We start from the raw sequence: 23,634 nt of genomic DNA on the forward strand, positions 1-23,634 counted from the left end.
GTCAAGCCACCAAACCTGCACATCTTTGGACTGTGGGAGGAAACCAGAGCACCCGGAGGAAACCCACGCAGATACAGGGAGAATGTGTGAACTCCACACAGACAGTCACCCGAGTCTCTGGTGCTGTGAGGCAACAGTGCTAACCACTGTGCCGCCCTAACACAATGCAATACTATAATTCACACATTGCCTGGAAAGTGCGATGGCAGGAGCAGATTATGGCAACAATAGAGAGGAACACAATCTCAACCTGTAACAGCACCCCTTTTAAAGCAACAGGCTTGCACATCAGGTCCTCTCCTCGCCATCTGCCCATGGATAGTGCAGTACGGTAACATCCTGTCCTGTCTGACAGTCATCGTGCCATTTTACCAAACTTGCACTGTGACCTTTGCCAATACTGGCAAACTATTCAACCATATGGGTATCAGCCAAACCAAATCATGACCTTGCTTAATATCCATGCTGGATCATTTTCTGATATCCTTGCAGGATGCTCTTTCATCTCACAACATCGTTTGCTGCTCCTTTGTCACAGTATAAAAATCCCGGAACTTGACCAACAGCATTATGGGTGTATCTAAACCATACAGACTATAGCAGTTCAAGATGAAAGTCACCAAACATCTCAAGGCACCGAGCAATGGGCAATTTATACCGTGTTTCCAGCGATGCTGACATCCCAAAAATGAATAAAAGATGGTGGTCAGGAATGTGAACTTGGGAGGGCAGCACGGTGGCGTAGCAGGTTCGATCCCGGTTCTGGGTCACTGCCTTTGTGGAGTTTGCACATTCTCCCCGTGTTTGTGTCGATTTCGCCCCCACAACCCAAAGATGTGCAGGCTAGGTAGATTGGCCACACTAAATTGCCCTTTAATTGGAAAAACTGAATTGGGTACTCTAGTAATTTTTTTTTTTAAAGGAATGTGAACTTGGGCTAAATATCTCTTCCCCCTTCCCAAATCCAGCATCACGCAAGCACACAATGGAGAAAGGCCTATTTTGATGTTGTTTTTACAAAAAAATGAACTAAAGTTGTATAAACTCCCAGTATTTTGGTTTCCCCAGTTAACATGATGCTCTCAACAAGCCAAGAGCAACAGCCATAGCGCCAATTGCCAGTTGTTGTGGCTACCTGCAGCGGGTGATAGTAGCCCATTGCCATATAAACCTAATTGGGTGTTACAATGCCTAGTGGGTTACTGAAGATGTCACTGCAATGCCTACCTCTGCAATTGATTCACCAAGGCAGCACACAGCTCACCAACACATAGGACCTCCCTACAGCACCTCCACTGCCCCAGGAACAGGGGACGTGATTAAATCAGCTTTTCCAGCATTGGCAGTACAGAGAACCATGCCATGAGCTGACATCAGGAGGCTTGTTTGTGGTGGTGGGCAAACTGTAGGCATTTGGTTCACTGGTGCTGGGAATTGGGCAAGGACCATAGCCAGAGACAATGGGGCCCTACAACTGTATGATGCTGGATCGCTTCCAGTCTGTCAGTTCCCTGGAACCCAGTGCAAGAGGAGCAGTCCGTTTAATTGGGATATAAAGGCTACATGGAATAAACAAGAGCACAGGAAAGGAGTAAATTACACAGTAATAATATCACAACAGTAACAGATAACTCTTTCCTGTTGCGCTGACCCTGCATTCCTGAGAAGTGAATAAACAGCAAAAGGAGTTACTGTTTGGTCAGGAAATAGATGTTTTATTTGATCCCAGATAACAAGTTTGAGGAAGAGGGAAATGCAGTAATAACTGGAGTAGTTACTGTTTTGCTTTCCTTTTAGGTTTTGTAATCCACTTGAAGCTGTGTACACAGCACAACCAGCACATTGTTATTTCAGAATCGATCACATGTTCTAATGGGTGCTGAAATTCCCTTCATCTCCAGCAGAAAAGCCAGAGACAAGTGTCACAGATGATAGAAATGTCACATATCAGAATGTCACAAATCACAGCTCTGGCAAGGTCTGGGCTATCATTAATTCTCTCACCTCTCCAAGGGGATAACCTTTCAACCAAATAGCCTTCACTCACATTGCTGTTTGAATGTTGGCAGGATATGATTGATGCTGCAGCATCACTGCAATGCTCAATCCTGTCCTCTCAACTGGTGCCTTCTCAAACTTCTACCAGGCACCACTTTATAGCCAACAGAAGCAGAAACCGTGGCTCATTCCCCCCCCCCTATGCACTGAGCACAGCACCAACTGAGATTAACAAACGGAATTGAACAATGAAACGCTTTAATGGGAAGAGGGCATTTTAAATGAAATGGTACGGGCAAACAGATAGACCCAGGATTCACACACAAATATTTTGACAGTTGCAAGACAAGTTGACAAACTGAATTCCTGGTTTTATACAACCTTCCAAGATCAGTGTTCCACCAATTCTGGAATCAGGAGCAGTCCAGCTTCCTTTTCCCCACTGTTAGTATTGGTGCCTTCAATTATGTAAGCCCGAAGTTCTGGAATTCCCTCCTTTGCTCTCCATCTTAAAATCTACCTCTTTGATCAACCTTTTGGTCACATTTCCACATTGTTGTCTTTGTTCATGTCAATTGTTGCCTGATTACACTTCCTTGAAGCTCTGTAGGGTGTTTTAACGGTACTTTATAAATAAAAGTTAAGAAGAATATAATTCAAAAAGCAAGTAATTCTAAATTTCTGTAAAGCACTCATTAGGCCTCAGCTGGAGCATTCTGTCCAATTCCACACGTCATGCTTTAGGAAGTAGGCCAAATTCCTAAATTAACAAGAGAACAAGGGTCAGGTGGGGCCAAAGTACAGAACGCCGATGTCAGGTATTGATGTAGGTCGACCAGTTTCAGGAGCAGTAACAGTTCAGAAAGCCATCTAAACTTGCCCCACCATAAATCTGCCATAAATTCCAGCTCCTTTAACAGCGGACACAAATTAAACAGACTTTGGGGCCCTCAAATGCAAAAGGCATCGTCGAGAAAAGATGAAAAATTACAGCCAACCATCCTGCACCCGAGTTAATAATTAAAGACAAACACCCTCTGACTCAGGGAAGAATAGGACTTCAAGCAGGTGCACAAAATGATACAGCTTGCATCCCAAAGACATAAATAATTAGTTATTCAATAGACAAAGTTGCAACTTGATTTGCAGCAGTGCTGGAGCACCAAGAGAGGAAAGCCAGGTGCAAATTCAGTCACACGAGCCCACCCACTGATACATGCTGCTCAAGTGAGGTACAGAAGCCTTCAATCCTGAATCCCGTTTCCCCCCATCCCAGTGCCTCCGCCCTCAGTCTCTCACAAATGACAGCAGCAAAATCCCAATTTAAAGTTTTGATTCTGCAGTTGCTAAAAACCATTACCAACCTCCAAAGTAAGTCACCATACATCATGCGCGAACAGGTTATTCAGCCCCTGGAATTTGTTCAACCATTTAATTTGGCAGTGGATAATCTGCACCCACAAAACCTCACACCCACCTTTGCTCCATCCACCAACCTCACCCAACATTAATCTGTAGATCTCGGTGCTGAGGATTTGAATTGAATCATGAACGGATTTCATAGAATTTAAAGTGCAGCAGGAAGCCATTCGGCCCATCGAGTCTGCACCGGCCCTTGGAAAGAGCACCCTACCTAAGCCCACATCCCCACCCTATCCCCATAACCCCACCTCACCTTTTCTGGACACCAAGGACAATTTTAGCACAGCCAATCCATCAAACCTGCACAACTTTGGACTGTGGGAGGAAACCAAAGCACACGGCAGAAACCCACGCAGTCATGGGGCGAACATGCAGACTCCACACAGACAGTGACCCAAGCCTGGAATTGAACCTGGGACCCTGGAGCTGTGAAGCAACTGTGCTACCGCGGCGCGCTGCCTCTATTGAGCATGCTCCTCACAATTCAAGAGTGTTAACACCGCTGAGCATTTTCCCAGCAGGTTACAGTGTGTTGGGTTTCTATGCTAATCAGAAGAGGAGCAGAGGCCAGAGTTAGAATGAATCCCACTACAAAGATATGGAGCTGCAGCAGGGCGAATATGATTGTAAACACCAGCTTGGAGGATGGGTATTTGAGGTCGGTTGGGGGGGGTGGGGCCTTCTCTTTATTCCCACTCCCAGTCTCCCATGCCACATCTCTTTCTTCTCACTTCTAGGCCCCCTCTCTTTACCAGCCCTCCCCAAGTCGCCTCACTTTACCCCACCCCCCCCCACCCCGAATCCCACATATTATTCCCTCCCCCAAGCACTCCTCCTCCCTTTACCCCCCCGCCCCAGGTCCCAGTCCCTTTGCTACCTCCCAGATCCCCCTCACTTTAAACCCCCCTTCCTCCAGGCCCCCGGCACTTCACCCCCTCACTATTAACCACCCCAGAGTACTCCCCCTCCCCACACCAGATCTCACAACAGGTGCTCCCTTCCTCCCCTGGCCCCCTCCTCCTCCCAGGCTCCCCAAACCCCCAGTCTTCCCCCCCCCCACTCACTCCCTAGCCTGCACCCCCCACTCTCTCCCTCATTCTCCCAGCCCCCTCCACCTCCCTCATTCCCCGAACACTAGCTCCCTATTTCTCCTAGCCCCCACTCACTCTCCCAGCTCCCCCACTAGCCCCCCCTCAGTCCACACACTCGCCTCCCCAGCTCCCTCCTACCCCACTATCCTAGCTCCCCTCGAACCTAACTCCACAACCCCTCCCCACTCACTCCCTAGCCCCCTCCTCCCTCACTCGACAATCCCCCCACACTCTCCAAGACCCCGTTCCTCCCCCATTCTCCTACCCCACTCCCCCCAGGCTCCTCCCCTCCTCCCTCATTTTCCTGTCCCGACTCCGTGTCTTAGCCCCCCTCCTCCCTCAGTCTCCTAGCCCCTCCCTCATTCGCCTAGCCCCCTTCCTCCTCCCTCAGTCTCCTAGGCCCCCTCCTCCCTGCTCATTTGCCTAGCCTCCTCCTCCTCCTCCATAATTCACCTAGCCCCCTCATCCTCCCCATAATTCACCTTGCCCCATTCCTCCGCCCTCATTCACCTGGCCCTCCTCATTCTCCTAGGCCTCCTCCCTCAATCGCCAAGCCCTCCTCCTCACTCATTCTCCTTGCCCCCACATCCTCCCTCATGCTCCTCACCCCCTCCTCCTCCCTCATTCTCCTCACCCCCCACCTCCCTCCTTCTCATAGCCACCCTCATTCTCTTAGTCACCCTCATTCTCCTAGCCCTCCCCTCCTCCTCCCTCAGTCTCCTAGCCCCGTCCTTCATTCTCCTAGCCTCCCCTTCTCCTCCCTCTTTCTACTAGTCCCCCCCTCCTTCTCCTAGCCCCCTCCCTCATTCTCCAAGGCCCCCACTCCTCCCTCATTCTCCTAGCCCCCCCTCTCCTCAACGCCCCCTCCTCCCTCATTCTCATCCCCTTCCTCACTATCGTAGCCCCCTCCCTCATTCTCCTAGCCTCCCCTTCACCTCGTCCCCCCTCCTTCTCCTAGCCCCCTCCCTCATTCGCCAAGTCCCCCCTTCTCCTCCCTCATTCTGCAAATCCCCCACTCTCTCCCTCATTCTGCTCGCCCCCTCCACCCTCATTCTCCTCTTCCCCCTCCACCCTCATTCTCCTCTTCCCCTCCACCCTCATTCTCCTCTTCCACCTCCACCCTCATTCTCCTCTTCCCCTCCTCCTCCTTCATTCTTCTCACCGCCTCCTTGCCCCCTACTCTTCCCTCATTCTCCTCGCCCCCTCCTCCTCCTTCCCCATCTCCTCCTTCCCCATCTCCTCCCTCATTCTCCTCGGCCCCAACTCCTCCCTCATTCTACTTGTCCCCTCCAACTGCCTCATTCCCCATCTCCTCCTCCTTCCTCATTCTCCTCCTTCCACATCTCCTCCCTCATTCTCACCTCCTCTTCACTCATTCTCCTCGCCCCTCTTCTTCCCTCATTCACCTCGCCCACTCCTCTTCCCTCATTCTCCTCGCCCCCTCCTCCCTCATTCTCCTCACCCACCCTCCTCCCTCATTCTCCTCACCCCTTCTTCCTCCCTCTCTCCTCACCCCCTCCACTTCCCCTCACCTCCCTCATTCTCTTAGCCCCCCCTCATTCTCCTAACCTCCTCCTTTCCCTCAGTGTCCTAGTCTCCCCTTCTCTTCCCTCATTTTCCAAATCCCCCAACCCCCTCCTTCATTCTCCTCGCCCCTCCTCCTCCCTTATTCTACTAGCCCCACTCTTCCTCCATTCTCCTCACCCTCCTCTTCATCCATTCTCCAAGCCCCCCTCCTCCTCCCTCATTCACCTAGCCCCCTCCTCCTCCCCGGCCCTCTTCCTCCTCCCTCATTCTCCTGACCACCCTCATTCTCTTCTTCCCCCTCCTCATTCTCCTCGGCACCCTTCCTCCTCCCTCATTCTCCTAGCACCCCCTCCTCCCTCATTCTCCTAGCACCCCCCCTCTCCTGCCTCATTCTCCTCACCCCCAGTCCTCCTCCCTCACTCTCCTCACACCCCCTCGTTCTCCTCAACCCCTCCTCCTCTTCCCCTCACCTCCCTCATTCTCCTAGCCCCCTCCCTCATTCTCCTAGCAACCCCTCCTCCTCCAACATTCTCCTAGCACCCCCTCCTCCTCCCATTCTCCTAGCCCCCCTCTCCTGCCTTCATTCTCCTCACTCCTCCCTCAGTCTCCTAGCACCCCCCTCCTTCTTTCCCTCAGTCTCCTAGTCTCCCCTTCTCCTCCCTCATTCTCCAAATCCCTCCTCCTCCCTCATTCTCCTAGCCCCCCTCTCCTGCCTCATTCTCCTCACCCCCTCCTTCCTCATTCTCCTCCTTCCCCATCTCCTTCCACATTCTTCTCGCCCCCTCCTCTTCCCTCATTCTCCTCGCCCCCTCCTCCCATTATCCTCACCCCCCCTCCTCCCTCATTCTCCTCACCCCCTTCTTCCTCCCTCACTCTCCTCACCCCCCCTCCTCCTCTTCCCCTCATTCTCCAAGCCCCCCCTTCTCCTCCCTCATTCTCGAAATCCCTCACCCCCTCCTCCTTTCTCCTCACCCCCTCCTCTTCCCTCATTCTCCTAGCCCCCCTCCTCCTCCCAGCCCTTCTCAACCCCCTCATTCTCCTCACCCCCTCCTCCTCTTGCCTTCACCCCCCTCATTCTCCAAGTCCCCCTTCTCCTCCATCATTCTTGAAATCCCCCACTCCCCTCCTCCATTCTCCTCACCCCCTCCTCTTCCCTCATTCTCCTAGACCCCCTCCTCCTCACTCATTCTCCTCAGGCCCCCTTCCTCCTCCCTCATTCTCCTAGCCCCACTCCTCCTCACTCATTCTCCTCAGGCCCCCTTCCTCCTCCTCCTAGCCCCCCTCATTCACCTAGCCCCCCCTCCTCCTCCCTCATTGTCCTCACCTCCCTCATTCTCTTAGCCCCTCGTTATCCCTCATTCTCCTCATCACCCTTCCTCCACCCTCACACCCACTCATTCTCCTCACCCTCTCCTCCTCTTCCCCTCACCTCCCTCATTCTCCTAGCCCCCTCCCTCATTCTCCTAGCACCCCTTCCTCCTCCATCATTGTCCTAGCACCCCCTCCTGCTCCCTCATTCTCCTAGCACCCTCCTCTTCCCCTCACCTCCCTCATTCTCCAACTCCGCCCTTCTGCACCCTCATTCTTCCCACTGCCTCACTCTGCTCGCCCCCTCCTCCCTCATTCTCCCACCCTCCCTCCTCCTCCTCCATTCTCCTCGCCCCCTCCTCCCTCTTTCTCCTCACCCCCTGCTCCTCCCTCCTCCTCCTTGCCCCCCTCCTCCTCCCTCATTCTCCCCGGCCCCCTTCCTCCTCCCTCATTCTTCTAGCCCCCTCCTCCTCCTCCCCGGCCCCCTTCCTCCTCCCGCATTCTCCTGACCTCCCTCATTCTCTTAGCCCCCCTCCTCATCTCCCCTCATTCATTCTCCAAGTTCCCCCCTCCTCCTCCCTCACTCTCCTAGCACCCCCCTCCTCCTCCCTCACTCTCCTCGCACCCCCCTTCTCCTCTTCCCCTCACCTCCCTCATTCTCCGAGCCCCCCTCCTCCGTCATTCTCCTAGCCCCCCTCCTCCTCCCTCATTCTCCTAGCCCCTTTCATCCTCCCTCATTCTCCTAGCTCCCCTCCTCCTCCCTCATTCCCCTAGCCCCCCTCCTCCTCCCCGGTCCCCTTCCTCCTCCCTCATTCTCCTCACCGCCCTCATTCTCTTAGCCCCTCATCCTCCCTCATCACCCTTCCTCCACCCTCACTCTCCTCGCACCTCCTCATTCTCCTCACCCACTCCTCCTCTTCCCCTCACCTCCCTCATTCTCCAAGTCCGCCTTCTCCACCCTCATTCTTGAAATCTCCCACTCCCCCTCCCTCATTCTGCTCGCCCCCTCCTCCCTCATTCTCCTCACCCCCTCCTCCTCCTCCATTCTCCTCACCCCTCCTCCTCCCTCATTCTCCCCTCCTCCTTCATTCTCCTCACCCCCCTGCTCCTCCTTCATTCGCCTCACCCCCCTCCTCCTCCCTTATTCTCCTCGCCTCTCCTCCTCCCTTATTCTCCTCGCCTCTCCTCCTCCCTCATTCTCCTCACCCCCTCCTCCTCCCTTATTCTCCTTACCACCCTCCTCCTTCCAGCCCCCCTTCTCCTCCCTCATTCTCCTCACCCCCTCCTCCCTCATTCTCCTCACCCCCTCCTCCTCCCTCATTCTCCTCGCCCCCTCCTCCTCCCTCAATCTCCTCGCCCCCTCCTCCTCCCTCATTCTCCTCGCCCCCTCCTCCTCCCTCATTCTCCTCGCCCCCCTGCTCCTCCTTCATTCTCCTCACTCCCCTCCTCCTCCCTTATTCTCCTCGACTCTCCTCCTCGCTCCCTCCTCCTCCCTTATTCTCCTTACCCCCCTCCTCCTCCCTCATTCCCCTTGGATCCCTTCCTCCTCCCTCAATCTCCTAGCCCCCTCCCTCATTCTCCAAGCCCCCCTCCTCCTCCTCCCTCATTCACCTAGCCCCCTCCTCCTCCCCGCCCCTCATTCTCATGACCACCGTCATTCTCTTCACCCCCCCCCCATCTCATTCTCCTCGGCACCCTTCCTCCTCCCTCATTCTCCTAGCACCCCCTCCTCCCTCAATTCTCCTAGCACCCCCCTCTCCTGCCTCATTCTCCTCACCCCCGGTCCTCCTCCCTCACTCTCCTCGCACCCCCTCGTTCTCCTCAACCCCTCCTCCTCTTCCCCTCACCTCCCTCATTCTCCTAGCCCCCTCCCTCATTCTCCTAGCACCCCCTCCTCCTCCAAGCCCCCCCCTCCTGTCTTCATTCTCCTCACTCCTTCCTCCTCCCTCAGTCTCCTAGCACCTCCCTCCTCCTTTCCCTCACTCTCCTAGTCGCCCCTTCTCCTCCCTCATTCTCCAAATCTCCCCTCCTCCTCCCACATTCTCCTAGCACCCCCCCTCCTCCTCCCTCATTCTCCTAGCACCCCCTCTCCTGCCTCATTCTCCTCACCCCCCTTCCTCCTCGCACCTCCTCATTCTCCTCACCACCTTCCTCCTCACTATCCTAGCCCCCTCCCTCATTCTCCTAGCCTCCCCTTCTCCTCGTCCCCCCTCCTTCTCCTTGCCCCCTCCCTCATTCTCCCACCCCCCTCTTCCTCCATTCTCCTCGCCCCCTCCTCACTCTTTCTCCTCACCCCCCTGCTCCCCCCTCCTCCTCCTTGCCCCCCTCCTCCTTACAGCCACCCCTCCTCCTCCCTCATTCTCCCCGGCCCCCTTCCTCCTCCCTCATTCTTCTAGCCCCCTCCTCCCTCATTCTCCTGACCTCCCTCATTCTCTTAGCCACCCTCCTCATCTCCCCTCATTCATTCTCCAAGTTCCCCCTCCTCCTCCCTCATTCTCCTAGCATCCCCCTCCTCCTCCCTCATTCTCCGAGCATCCCCCGTCCTCCTCCCTCACTCTCCTCGCACCCCCTCATTCTCTTCACCCCCTTCTCCTCTTCCCCTCATTCTCCTAGCCCCCCCTCCTCCGTCATTCTCCTTCGACCCTCCTCCTCCCTCATTCTCCTAGGCCCTTTCATCCTCCCTCATTCTCCTAGCTCCCCTCAACCTCACTCATTTTCCTAGCCCCCCTCCTCCTCCCCGGCCCCCTTCCTCCTCCCTCATTCTCCTCACCTCCCTCATTCTCTTAGCCCCTCGTCCTCCCTCATTCCCCTCGTCTCCCTACCTCCACCCTCATTCTCCTCGCACCCCCTCCTCCTCTTCCCCTCACCTCCCTCATTCTCCTAGACCCCTCCCTCATTCTCCTAGCACCCCCTCCTCCTCCAACATCCTCCTAGCAGCCCCTCCCTCATTCTCCTAGCCCCCCTCTCCTGTCTTCATTCTCCTCACTCCTTCCTCCCTCAGTCTCCTAGCACCCTCCTCCTTTCCCTCACTCACCTAGTCTCCCCTTCTCCTCCCTCATTCTCCAAATCTCCCCTCCTCATCCCTTTCTCCTAGCACCCCCTCCGCCTCCTCCCTCATTCTCCTAGCACCCCCCTCTCCTGCCTTATTCTCCTCATCCCCCTTCCTCCTCGCACCCCCTCATTCTCCTCACCCCCTCCTCCTCTTCCCCTCACTTCCCTCATTCTCCAAGTCCCCCATTCACCTCCCTCATTCTCCTCACCCCCTTCCTCCTCACTATCCTAGCCCCCTCCCTCATTCTCCTAGCCTCCCCTTCTCCTCGTCCCTCCTTCTCCTTGCCCCCTCCCTCATTCTCCAAGTCCCCCTTCTCCTCCCTCATTCTCGAAATCCCCCACTCCCCTTCCCTTATTCTGCTCGCCTCCTCCTCCCTCATTCTCCTCACCCCCTCCTCCTCCCCCATTCTCCCCTCCTCCACCCTAATTCTCCTCACCCCTCCTCCTCCCTCATTATTCTCGCCTCCTCCTCCTTCATTCTCCTCACCCCCCTGCTCCTCCTTCATTCTCCTCACCCCCTCCTCCTCCCTTATTCTCCTCGCCTCTCCTCCTCCGTCATTCTCCTCGCCCCATACTCCTTCCTTATTCTCCTTACCCCCCTCCTCCTCCCAGCCCCCCTTCTCCTCCCTCATTCTCCTCGGCCCCCTTCCTCCTCCCTCATTCTCCTAGCCCCCGCCCTCATTCACCTAGCCTCCCCCTCCTCCCCCCTCATTCTCTTAGCCCCCCTCCTCCCCCCTCATTCTCTTAGCCCCCCTCCTCCTCCCTCATTCTCCTAGCACCCCCTCCTCCCTCATTCTCCTAGCACCCCCCTCTCCTGCCTCATTTTCCTCACCCCCGTCCTCCTCACTCACTCTCCTCGCACCCCCTCGTTCTCCTCAACCCCTCCTCCTCTTCCCCTCACCTCCCTCATTCTACTAGTCCCCTCCCTCATTCTCCTAGCACCCCCTCCTCCTCCAACATCCTCCTAGCAGCCCCTCCCTCATTCTCCTAGCCCCCCTCTCCTGTCTTCATTCTCCTCACTCCTTCCTCCCTCAGTCTCCTAGCACCCTCCTCCTTTCCCTCACTCACCTAGTCTCCCCTTCTCCTCCCTCATTCTCCAAATCTCCCCTCCTCATCCCTTTCTCCTAGCACCCCCTCCGCCTCCTCCCTCATTCTCCTAGCACCCCCCTCTCCTGCCTTATTCTCCTCATCCCCCTTCCTCCTCGCACCCCCTCATTCTCCTCACCCCCTCCTCCTCTTCCCCTCACCTCCCTCATTCTCCAAGTCCCCCATTCACCTCCCTCATTCTCCTCACCCCCTTCCTCCTCACTATCCTAGCCCCCTCCCTCATTCTCCTAGCCTCCCCTTCTCCTCGTCCCTCCTTCTCCTTGCCCCCTCCCTCATTCTCCAAGTCCCCCTTCTCCTCCCTCATTCTCGAAATCCCCCACTCCCTCCCTCATTCTGCTATTCCCCCTCCTCCCTCATTCTCCTCTTCCCCTCCTCCCTCATTCTCCTCACCCCCTCCTCCTCCTTCATTCTTCTCACCGCCTCCTTGCCCCCTACTCTTCCCTCATTCTCCTCGCCCCCTCCTCCTCCCATTCTCCTCGCCCCCTCCGCCCTCATTCTCCTCCTTCCCCATCTCCTTCCTCATTCTTCTCGGCCCCTCCTCGTCCCTCATTCTCCTCACCCCCTCCTCTTCCCTCATTCTCCTCGCCCCCTCCTCCCTCATTCTCCTCACCCTTCTTCCTCCCTCACTCTCCTAACCCCCCCTCCTCTTCCCCTCATTATCCAAGTCCCCCCTTCTCTCTCATTCTCGAAATCCCTCACTCCCCTCCATTCTCCTCACCCCCTCCTCCTCCTCACCTCCCTCATTCTCTTAGCCCCTCGTCCTCCCTCATTCCCCTCGTCTCCCTACCTCCACCCTCATTCTCCTCGCACCCCCTCCTCATTCTCCTAGACCCCTCCCTCATTCTCCTAGCACCCCCTCCTCCTCCAACATCCTCCTAGCAGCCCCTCCCTCATTCTCCTAGCCCCCCTCTCCTGTCTTCATTCTCCTCACTCCTTCCTCCCTCAGTCTCCTAGCACCCCCCTCCTCCTTTCCCTCACTCTCCTAGTCTCCCCTTCTCCTCCCTCATTCTCCAAATCTCCCCTCCTCATCCCTCATTCTCCTAGCACCCCCTCCGCCTCCTCCCTCATTCTCCTAGCACCCCCCTCTCCTGCCTTATTCTCCTCATCCCCCTTCCTCCTCGCACCCCCTCATTCTCCTCACCCCCTCCTCCTCTTCCCCTCACCTCCCTCATTCTCCAAGTCCCCCATTCACCTCCCTCATTCTCCTCACCCCCTTCCTCCTCACTATCCTAGCCCCCTCCCTCATTCTCCTAGCCTCCCCTTCTCCTCGTCCCTCCTTCTCCTTGCCCCCTCCCTCATTCTCCAAGTCCCCCTTCTCCTCCCTCATTCTCGAAATCCCCCACTCCCTCCCTCATTCTGCTCTTCCCCCTCCTCCCTCATTCTCCTCTTCCCCTCCTCCCTCATTCTCCTCACCCCCTCCTCCTCCTTCATTCTTCTCACCGCCTCCTTGCCCCCTACTCTTCCCTCATTCTCCTCGCCCCCTCCTCCTCCCATTCTCCTCGCCCCCTCCGCCCTCATTCTCCTCCTTCCCCATCTCCTTCCTCATTCTTCTCGGCCCCTCCTCGTCCCTCATTCTCCTCACCCCCTCCTCTTCCCTCATTCTCCTCGCCCCCTCCTCCCGCATTCTCCTCACCCTTCTTCCTCCCTCACTCTCCTCACCCCCCCTCCTCTTCCCCTCATTATCCAAGTCCCCCCTTCTCTCTCATTTTCGAAATCCCTCACTCCCCTCCATTCTCCTCACCCCCTCCTCCTCCCTCATTCTCCTAGCCCCCCTCCTCCTCATAGCCCTCCTCCACCCCCTCATTCTCCTCACCCCCTCCTCCTCTTCCCTTCACCCCCCTCAATCTCCAAGTCCCCCCTTCTCCTCCCTAATTCTCGAAATCCCCCACTGCCCTCACCCCCTCCTCCATTCTCCTCACCCCCTCCTCGTCCCTCATTCTCCTAGACACCCTCCTCCTCCCTCATTCTCCTAGCCCCCCTCATTCATCAGGCCCCCCCTCCTCCTCCCCGGACCCATTCCTCCTCCCTCATTGTCCTCACCTCTCTCATTCTCTTAGCCCCTCGTTATCCCTCATTCTCCTCATTCCCCTTCCTCCACCCTCACTCCTCGCAACCCACATTCTCCTCACCCTCTCCTCCTCTTCCCCTCACCTCCCTCATTCTCCTAGCACCCCTTCCTCCTCCATCATTGTCCTAGCACCCCCCTCCTGCTCCCTCATTCTCCTAGCCCCCCCTCTCCTGCCTCATTCTCCTCACCCCCTTCTTCCTCCTCCTCCCTCTCCTCCTCTTCCCCTCACCTCCCTCATTCTCCAACTCCGCCCTTCTGCACCCTCATTCTTGAAAATCCCCACTCCCCCTCCCTCATTCTGCTCGCCCCCTCCTCCCTCATTCTCCCACCCCCCCTCCTCCTCCATTCTCCTCGCCCCCTCCTCCCTCTTTCTCCTCACCCCTCCTCCTCCTTGCCCCCTCCTCCTCACAGCCACCCTCCTCCTCCCTCATTCTCCCCGGCCCCCTTCCTCCTCCCTCATTCTTCTAGCCCCCTCCTCCTCCTCCCTCATTCTCTTAGCCCCCCTCCTCATCTCCCCTCATTCATTCTCCAAGTTCCCCCTCCTCCTCCCTCATTCTCCTAGCATCCCCCTGCTCCTCCCTCATTCTCCGAGCATCCCCCGTCCTCCTCCCTCACTCTCCTCGCACCCCCTCATTCTCTTCACCCCCTTCTCCTCATTCTCCTAGCCCCCCCTCCTCCGTCATTCTCCTTCCCCCCTCCTCCTCCCTCATTCTCCTAGCCCCTTTCATCCTCCCTCATTCTCCTAGCTCCCCGACTCCTCCCTCATTCACCTAGCCCCCCTCCTCCTCCCGGGCCCCCTTCCTCCTCCCTCATTCTCCTCACCTCCCTCATTCTCTTAGCCCCTCGTCCTCCCTCATTCCCCTCATCCCTTCCTCCACCCTCACTCTCCTCGCACCCCCTCATTCTCCTCACCCACTCCTCCTCTTCCCCTCACCTCCCTCATTGTCCAAGTCCGCCCTTCTCCACCCTCATTCTTGAAATCCCCCACTCCCCTTCCCTTATTCTGCTCGCCTCCTCCTCCCTCATTCTCCTCACCCCCTCCTCCTCCCCCATTCTCCCCTCCTCCACCCTCATTCTCCTCACCCCTCCTCCTCCCTCATTATTCTCGCCTCCTCCTCCTTCATTCTCCTCACCCCCCTGCTCCTCCTTCATTCTCCTCACCCCCTCCTCCTCCCTTATTCTCCTCGCCTCTCCTCCTCCGTCATTCTCCTCGCCCCATACTCCTTCCTTATTCTCCTTACCCCCCTCCTCCTCCCAGCCCCCCTTCTCCTCCCTCATTCTCCTCGGCCCCCTTCCTCCTCCCTCATTCTCCTAGCCCCCGCCCTCATTCACCTAGCCTCCCCCTCCTCCCCCCTCATTCTCTTAGCCCCCCTCCTCCCCCCTCATTCTCTTAGCCCCCCTCCTCCTCCCTCATTCTCCTAGCACCCCCTCCTCCCTCATTCTCCTAGCACCCCCCTCTCCTGCCTCATTTTCCTCACCCCCGTCCTCCTCACTCACTCTCCTCGCACCCCCCTCGTTCTCCTCAACCCCTCCTCCTCTTCCCCTCACCTCCCTCATTCTACTAGTCCCCTCCCTCATTCTCCTAGCACCCCCTCCTCCTCCAACATTCTCCTAGCACCCCCTCCTCCTCCCTTATTTTCCTAGCCCCCCCTCCTGCCTTCATTCTCCTCACCCCTTCCTCCTCCCTCAGTCTCCTAGCACCCCCCTCCGCCTTTCCCTCAGTCTCCTAGTCTCCCCTTCTCCTCCCTCATTCTCCAAATCCCCCCTGCTCCTCCCTCATTCTCCTAGCACCCCCCTCCTCCTCCCTCATTCTCCTAGCACCTCCTCCTTCTCCTGCCTCATTCTCCTCACCCCCCTTCCTCCTCTTCCCCTCACCTCCCTCATTCTCCAAGTCCCCCATTCACCTCCCTCATTCTCCTCTCCCTTCGCCCTCATTCTCCTCCTTCCCCATCTCCTCCCTCATTCTTCTCACCCCTCCTCTTCCCTCATTCTCCTCGCCCCTCATCCCACATTCTCCTCACCCGCTTCTTCCTCCCTCACTCTCCTCGCCCCCCCATTCTCCTCACCCCCCTCCTCCTCTTCCCCTCACCTCCCTCATTCTCCAAGTCCCCCTTCTCCTCCCTCATTCTCGAAATCCCTCACTCCCTCCTCGCCCCCCTCTCCTCCCTCATTCACAAAGGCCCCCTCCTCACAGCCCCCCTCCAACCCCTCATTCTCCTCAACCCCTCCTCTTCCCTCATTCTCATCCATTCTCCTCACACCCTCCTCCTCCCTCATTCACGAAGGCCCCCTCCTCCTCCCAGCCCCCCTCCACCCCCTCATTCTCCTCACCTTCCTCCTCAACCCCTCCTCTTCCCTCATTCTCCTAGACCCCCTCCTCCTCCCTCATTCTCCTCAGGCCCCCTTCCTCATTCTCCTAGCCCCCCTCCCTCATTGTCCTCGCCTCCCTCATTCTCTCAGTCCCTCGTTATCCCTCATTCTCCTCATCCCCCTTCCTCCACCCTCACACCCCTTCATTCTCCTCCTCTTCCCCTCACCTCCCTCATTCTCCTAGCACCCCTTCCTCCACCATCATTGTCCTAGCACCCCCCCTCCTGCTCCCTCATTCTCCTAACCCCCCCCTTCTCCTGCCTCATTCTCCTCACCCCCTTCCTCCTCCTCCCTCACCTCGCACCCTCTTCCTCTCACCTCCCTCATTCTCCAAGTCCGCCCTTCTGCACCCTCATTCTTGAAAACCGCCACTCCCCCCATCATTCTGCTCGCCCCCTCCTCCCTCATTCTCCCACCCCCCCTCCTCCCTTTTTCTCCTCACCCCCCTGCTCCTCCCTCATTCTCCTCACCCCCTCCTCCTCCCTTACTCTCCTCGCCCCCTCCTCCTCCCTCATTCTCCTCGGTCCCCTTCCTCCTCCCTCATTCTCCTAGCCCCCCTCCTCCTCCCTCATTCTCCTAGCCCCCTCCTCCTCCTCCCCGGTCCCCTTCCTCCTCCCTCATTCTCTTAGCCCCCCCTCTTTCATTCCCCAAGTTCCCCCTCCTCCTCCCTCATTCTCCTAGCACCCCCTCCTCCTCCCTCATTCTCCTAGCCCCCTTCATCCTCCCTCATTCTCCTATACCCCTCCTCCTCCCTCATTCTCATAGCCCCCCTCCTCCTCCTCCCCGGCCCACTTCCTCCTCCCTCATTCTCCTCACCTCCCTCATTCTCTAAGCCCCTCGTCCTCCCTCATCCACCCTCACTCTCCTCGCACCCCCTCATTCTCCTCACCCCCTCATTTTCCAAGTCCGCCCTTCTCCACCCTAATTCTTGAAATCCCCCACTCCCTCCCTCATTCTGCTCGCCCCCTCCTCCCGCATTCTCCTCACCCCCTCCTCCCTCATTCTCCTCACCCCCCTGCTCCTCCTTCATTCTCCTCACCCCCCTCCTCCTCCCTTATTCTCCTCTCCTCCTCCCTCATTCGCCTCGCCCCCTCCTCCTCCCTCATTCTCCTCACCCCCCTGCTCCTCCTTCATTCTCCTTACCCCCCTTCTCCTCCCAGCCCCCCCTTCTCCTCCGTCATTCTCCTCGGTCCCCTTCCTCATCCCCCATTCTCCTAGCCCCCACCCTCATTCTCCAAGCCCCCCTCCTCCTCCCTCATTATCCTAGCCCCCTCCTCCCCCCTCATTCTCCTGACCACCCTCATTCTCTTAGCCCCCCTCCTCGGCAACCTTCCTCCTGCCTCATTCTCCGAGCACCCGCTCCTCCCTCATTCTCCTAGCACCCCTCCCTCTCCTGCCTCATTCTCCTCACCCCCGGTCCTCCTCCCCCACTCTCCTCGCACCCCCTCCCTCATTCTCCAAGCCCCCTCCTCCTCCAACATTCTCCTAGCCCCCCCTCTCCTGCCTTCATTCTCCTCACTCCTTCCTCCTCCCTCAGTCTCCTAGCACCCCCCTCCTCCTTTCCCTCAGTCTCCCCTTCTCCTCCCTCATTCTCCTAGCCCCCCTCCTCCTCCGCTTCCCTTCACCCCCCTCATTCTCCAAGTCCCCCCTTCTCCTCCCTCATTCTCGAAATCCCCCACTCCCCTCACCCCCTCCTCTTCCCTCATTCTCCTAGACCCCCTCCTCCTCATCCCCCTCCCTCATTCTCCTCAGGCCCCCTTCCTCCTCCTTCATTCTCCTAGCCCCCCTCCTCCTCCCTCATTCTCCTAGCCCCCCCTCCTCCTCCCCGGGCCCCTTCCCCCTCCCTCATTCTCCTCACCCCCTTCTTCCTCCCTCAGTCTCCTCACCCCCCCATTCTCCTCACTCCCGCCTCCTCTTCCCCTCACCGCACTCATTCTCTTAGACCCCTCATTCTCCTAGCCCTCCCCTCCTCCTTTCCCTCAGTCTCCTAGTCCCCCCTCATTCTCCAATCTCCCTAACCCCCCTCCCTCATTCTCCTCGCTCCCTCCTCCCTCATTCTCCTCGCCCCTTCCTTCCTCATTCTCCTCGCCTCCCCTCCTCCTCCTTCATTTTCCTCACCTACCCCATTCTCCTTGCCCCCCTCCTCTTCCCTCATTCTCCTCACCCCCTATTCCTACCTCATTCTCCTCCTCCTCACCCCCCTCCTCTACTCCCTCATCCTCCCAGCCATCCCCACCTCCTCCTCCCTCAGTCTCCGAGTCACCCCTCCTTCATTCTCCAAGTCTCCCCCTCCTCCTAGTAACCACACCTCCTCCCTCATTCTCAGAGCCCCCCCCTCCGCCCTCATTCTTCCAGCTCCCCCTCCCTCATTCCCCCCGCCACCCTCCTCCTCCCGCATGCTCCTCACCCCCTCACTCTCCTAGACACCCCCTCCTTCTCCCCCGCTCTCCTAGCACCCCCCTCCTCCTCCCTCAGTCTCCTAGCCCCCCTCTTCCTCCCTCTCCTCGCCCCCCCTCCTCTTCCCCTCATTCTCCTAGCCCCCTCCCTCATTCTCCCAGCACCCCCCTCCTCTATTCTCCTCGCCCCCTCCCTCATTCTCCTCGCCCCTCCTCCTCCCTCATTCTCATCACCCCCTCCTCCTCCCAGCCCCCTTACTCCATTCTCCACGCCCCCCTCTTCCCTCATTCTCCTCGCCCCACCCTCCTCCCTCATTCTCCTCACCCACCCTTCTCCCTCATTCTCCTCGCCCCCCCATACTCCTCACCCACTCCTCCTCCTCTTCCCCTCATTCTTCAAGTCCCCCTTCTCCTCCCTCATTCTCAAAATCCCTCACTCCCCTCCCTCATTCTCCTAGCCCCCCTCCTCCTCCCAGCCCTCAAAATCCCTCACTCCCCTCCTTCATTCTCCTAGCCCCCCTCCTCCTCCCAGCCCTCCTCCTCTTCCCTTCACCCACCTCATTCTCCAAGTCCCCCCTTCTCCTCCCTCATTCTCGAAATCCCCCACTCCCCTCACCCCCTCCTCTTCCCTCATTCTCCTAGACCCCCTCCCTCAGTCTCCTCAGGCCCCCTTCCTCCTCCCTCATTCTCCTAGCCCCCTCCTCCTCATCCCCCTTCTAGCCCCCCTCCCTTCCTCTCTCTCCCACCCCCCGCTCTCCTCCCTCTCCCCCCCCGCTCTCCTCCTCCCTCTCCCCCCCGCTCTCCTCCTCCCTCTCTCCGCCCCCCCGCTCCCCTCCTCTCCCCTCCTCTCTCCCCCCCCGCTCCCCTCCTCTCCCCTCCTCTCTCCCCCCCCGCCGCTCCCCTCCTCTCTCCCCCCCCCGCTGCTCCCCTCCTCTCTTCCCCCCCGCTCCCCTCCTCTCTACCCCCCTCCTCTCTCCGCCCCCACTCCCCTCCTCTCTCCCCCCCGCTCCCCTCCTCTTCTCCCCCCCATCTCTCTCCCCCCCCGCTCCCCCTCCTCTCTCCCCCCCCCCGCTCCCCTCATCTCTCTCCCCCCCCCCCGCTCCCCTCCTCTCTCCCCCCCCTCGCTCCCCTCATCTCTCTCCCCCCCCGCTCCCCTCCTCTCTCCCCCCCTGCTCCCCTCCTCTCTCCCCCCCATCTCTCTCCCCCCCCCGCTCCCCTCCTCTCTCCCCCCCCCCGCTCCCCTCATCTCTCTCCCCCCCCGCTCCCCTCCTCTCTCCCCCCCCCCTCGCTCCCCTCATCTCTCTCCCCCCCCCCGCTCCCCTCCTCTCTCCCCCCTGCTCCACTCCTCTCTCTCCCCCCCCGCTCCCCTCCTCTCTCTCCCCCCCGCTCCCCTCCTCTCTCCCCCCCGCTCCCCTCCCTCTCCCCTCCCCCCCCCCCCCGCTCCCCTCCTCTCTCTCCCCCCCCGCTCCCCTCCTCTCCCCTCCCTCCCCCCGCTCCCCTCCTCTCTCTCCCCCCCCGCTCCCCTCCTCTCTCCCTCCCCTCCTCGCTCTCCCCCTCCCCTCCTCCCTCTCTCTCCCCCCCCGCTCTCCTCCTCTCTCCCCCCCCCCGCTCCCCTCCTCTCTCTCCCCCCCGCTCCCCTCCTCTCTCCCCCCCCGCTCCCCTCCTCTCTCTCCCCCCCCGCTCCCCTCCTCTCTCTCCCCCCCCCGCTCCCCCTCCTCTCTCTCTCCCCCCCCACTCCCCGCCTCTCTCTCCCCCCCGCTCCCCTCCTCTCTCTCTCCCCCCCCCGCTCCCCTCCTCTCTCCCCCCCCCCGCTCTCCCCCCCCCCGCTCCCCTCCTCTCTCCCCCCCCCCCCGCTCCCCCTCCTCTCTCCCTCCCCCTCCTCGCTCTCCCCCTCCCCTCCTCCCTCTCTCTCCCCCCCCGCTCTCCTCCTCTCTCCCCCCCCGCTCCCCTCCCTCCCCCCCGCTCCCCTCCTCTCTCCCCCCCCCGCTCCCCTCCTCTCTCTCCCCCCCCCGCTCCCCTCCCTCTCTCTCCTCCCCCCCCCACTCCCCCGCCTCTCTCTCTCCCCCCCCACTCCCCGCCTCTCTCTCCCCCCGCTCCCCTCCTCTCTCCCCTCCCCCCGTCCTCTCTCTCCCCCCCCCCCTCCTCTCTCTACCCCCCCCGCTCCCCTCTCTCCGCCCCCGCTCCCCTCCTCTCTCCCCCTCGCTCCCCTCCTCTCCCCCCCCGCTCCCCTCCTCTCTCTCCCCCCGCTCCCCTCCTCTCTCCCCTCCCCTCTCTCCCCCCCCGCTCCCCTCCTCTCTCTCCCCCCCCCGCTCCCCTCCTCTCTCCCTCCCCTCCTCGCTCCCCTCCTCTCTCTCCCCCCCCCGCTCCCCTCCTCTCTCTCCCCCCCCCACTCCCCGCCTCTCTCTCCCCCCGCTCCCCTCCTCTCTCCCCTCCCCCCCTCCTCTCTCTCCCCCCCCCGCTCCCCTCCTCTCTCCGCCCCCGCTCCCCTCCTCTCTCTCCCCCCCCGCTCCCCTCCTCTCTCCCCCCCCCTCGCTCCCCTCCTCTCTCTCCCCCCCGCTCCCTCCTCTCTCCCCCCTGCTCCCCTCCTCTCTCTCCCCCCCTGCTCCCCTCCTCTCTCTCACCCCCGCTCCCCCTCCTCTCTCTCCCCCCCCCGCTCCCCTCCTCTCTCCCCTCCCTCTCCCCCTCCTCTCTCTCCCCCCCCGCTCCCCTCCTCTCTCCCCCCCCGCTCCCCTCTCTCCCCTCCTCTCTCTCCCCCCCCGCTCCCCTCCTCTCTCCCCCCCCCCGCTCCCCTCCTCTCTCTCCCCCCCCCCGCTCTCCTCCTCTCTCCCTCCCGCTCTCCTCCTCTCTCTCCCCCCCCCCCGCTCCCCCTCCTCTCTCCGCTCCCCTCTCTCTCTCCCCCCCCGCTCCCCTCCTCTCTCTCTCCCCCCCCGCTCCCCTCCTCTCTCTCTCCCCCCCCGCTCCCCTCCTCTCTCTCTCCCCCCCCCCGCTCCCCTCCTCTCTCTCCCCCCCCCCCCCGCTCCCCTCCTCTCTCTCCCCCCCCCGCTCCCCTCCTCTCTCCCCCCCGCTCCCTCCTCTCTCTCTCCCCCCCCCCCGCTCCCCTCCTCTCTCTCTCCCCCCCCGCTCCCCTCCTCTCTCTCCCACCCCCGCTCCCCTCCGCTCCCCTCCTCTCTCTCCCCCCCCCGCTCCCCTCCTCTCTCTCTCTCCCCCCCCCGCTCCCCCTCCTCTCTCTCTCCCACCCCCGCTCCCCCTCCTCTCTCTCCCACCCCCGCTCCCCTCCTCTCTCTCCCACCCCCGCTCCCCTCCCCCCCCGCTCCCCTCCTCTCTCTCCCCCCCCCGCTCCCCTCCTCTCTCCCCCCCCCCGCTCCCCTCCTCTCTCCCCCCCCCGCTCCCTCTCCCCCTCCCCTCCCCCCCCCCCCGCTCCCCTCCTCTCTCCCCCCCCCCCCCTCCCCTCCTCTCTCCCCCCCCTCCCCTCCTCTCTCCCCCCCCCCCCGCTCCCCTCCTCTCTCCCCCCCCCCCCCCTCCCCCTCTCCCCCCCCCCCCCCGCTCCCCTCCTCTCTCTCCCCCCCCCCCCCCCGCTCCCCTCCTCTCTCTCCCCCCCCCCCCCCCGCTCCCCTCCTCTCTCTCCCCCCCCCCCCCCCCGCTCCCCTCCTCTCTCTCCCCCCCCCCCCCCCCCGCTCCCCTCCTCTCTCTCCCCCCCCCCCCCCCCCGCTCCCCTCCTCTCTCTCCCCCCCCCCCCCCGCTCCCCTCCTCTCTCTCCCCCCCCCCCCCCCGCTCCCCTCCTCTCTCCCCCCCCCCCCCCCCCGCTCCCCTCCTCTCTCTCCCCCCCCCCCCCCCCCGCTCCCCTCCTCTCTCTCCCCCCCCCCCCCCCCGCTCCCCTCCTCTCTCTCCCCCCCCCCCCCCCCGCTCCCCTCCTCTCTCTCCCCCCCCCCCCCCCCGCTCCCCTCCTCTCTCTCCCCCCCCCCCCCCCCGCTCCCCTCCTCTCTCTCCCCCCCCCCCCCCCCCCCCGCTCCCCTCCTCTCTCTCCCCCCCCCCCCCCCCCGCTCCCCTCCTCTCTCTCCCCCCCCCCCCCCCCGCTCCCCTCCCCTCCTCTCTCTCCCCCCCCCCCCCCCCCCCGCTCCCCCTCCCTCTCTCATCCCCCCCCCCCCCCCCCCCCCGCTCCCCTCCTCTCTCCCCCCCCCCCCCCCCCCCCCCGCTCCCTCCTCTCTCTCCCCCCCCCCCCCCCCCCCCGCTCCCCTCCTCTCTCTCCCCCCCCCCCCCCCCCCCGCTCCCTCCTCTCTCTCCCCCCCCCCCCCCCCCGCTCCCCTCCTCCTCTCTCCCCCCCCCCCCCCCCCCGCTCCCCTCCTCTCTCTCCCCCCCCCCCCCCCCCCCGCTCCCCCTCCTCTCTCTCCCCCCCCCCCCCCCCCCCGCTCCCCTCCTCTCTCTCCCCCCCCCCCCCCCCCGCTCCCCTCCTCATTCTCCCGGCTCCCCCTCCTCCCCCCGTTCTCCTAGGCCCCTCTTGCTCGCTCGGGCCTTTGTGCGATTTCGCCATCTCGATTTCAGGAGGAGCGCTCAGAGTCAGGAGGCTCTGACGTCGCCCCAGGATTCGGGCCTTGTGGCCCTGGGTTGGTTTGTAGGGTGGGGGTGGGGGGGTAGCCGCCGCCTCCCCGGAGCTCGGCCTCGGCCACGCACTCTCACCGCACTCGGGGCTGCTGCTGCGGCCTTAATCTTAAAAATCCCGGCCGGTTTAATTACCCCTTCTCCGCCTCGCGCTCTAACCGCCGCTGCCTCCCGGGCCGCACCTACCGCTTGCCACCCGCCCAGTCGGTCGGTCCGCGTGTCCGCCTCACTCCAACTCCCCGGCGCAATTCAGCCGGTCACCGCCGCTCACTGCGCCTGCGCCCAACCGGCCACCGGCGCTCACTGCGCTTGCCCCGCGCCAAGCCGGCCACCGCCGCTCACTGCGCCTGCGTCGCCGCGGCGCCCGTCGGGCAATGTAGTCCTCCTCTCTCGCCTCCCGCGCCAACACTTCAGCTCCCAGAGTCCCCCGCGTCTCCTGTTGCTGGGGATGGGCAATGCAATTATGGCCTTTGTAACCAACTCCTGGTGAGATCAGAAAGAGCAGTGCTTCCTGCACTATCCTTCTGAAGGATAGTAAGAAGTCTTACAACACCAGGTTAAAGTCCAACAGGTTTGTTTCGATGTCACTAGCTTTCAGAGCGCTGCTCCTTCCTCAGGTGAAGAGATAGGTTCCAGAAACACATATATTGACAGATTCAAAGATGCCAGACAATGCTTGGAATACGAGCATTAGTAGATG

At 60.9% G+C, this 23,634-nt stretch overlaps 1 protein-coding gene across 4 annotated transcripts in view; it reads right to left on the reverse strand.

The window, feature by feature from the left end:
* Nucleotides 1–23,240, reverse strand: part of LOC140418511 (thyroid hormone receptor-associated protein 3-like) — a 160,364-nt gene extending 137,124 nt beyond the window's left edge. For 3 of the 4 annotated variants that reach the window (XM_072502008.1, XM_072502027.1, XM_072501993.1), the window contains exon 1: nt 23,121–23,240. The gene's annotated coding sequence lies outside the window, so the exon portion shown is untranslated. Of the gene's footprint in view, nt 1–23,069; nt 23,089–23,120 lie in introns of those variants that run through there. The other variant, XM_072501995.1, reaches the window with a different exon arrangement.
* Nucleotides 23,241–23,634: the final 394 nt, after the last annotated feature.

The sequence above is a fragment of the Scyliorhinus torazame genome, chromosome 1 (genome assembly GCF_047496885.1).
Source record: "Scyliorhinus torazame isolate Kashiwa2021f chromosome 1, sScyTor2.1, whole genome shotgun sequence".
In the NCBI taxonomy this organism is placed as follows: Eukaryota; Metazoa; Chordata; class Chondrichthyes; order Carcharhiniformes; family Scyliorhinidae; genus Scyliorhinus; species Scyliorhinus torazame.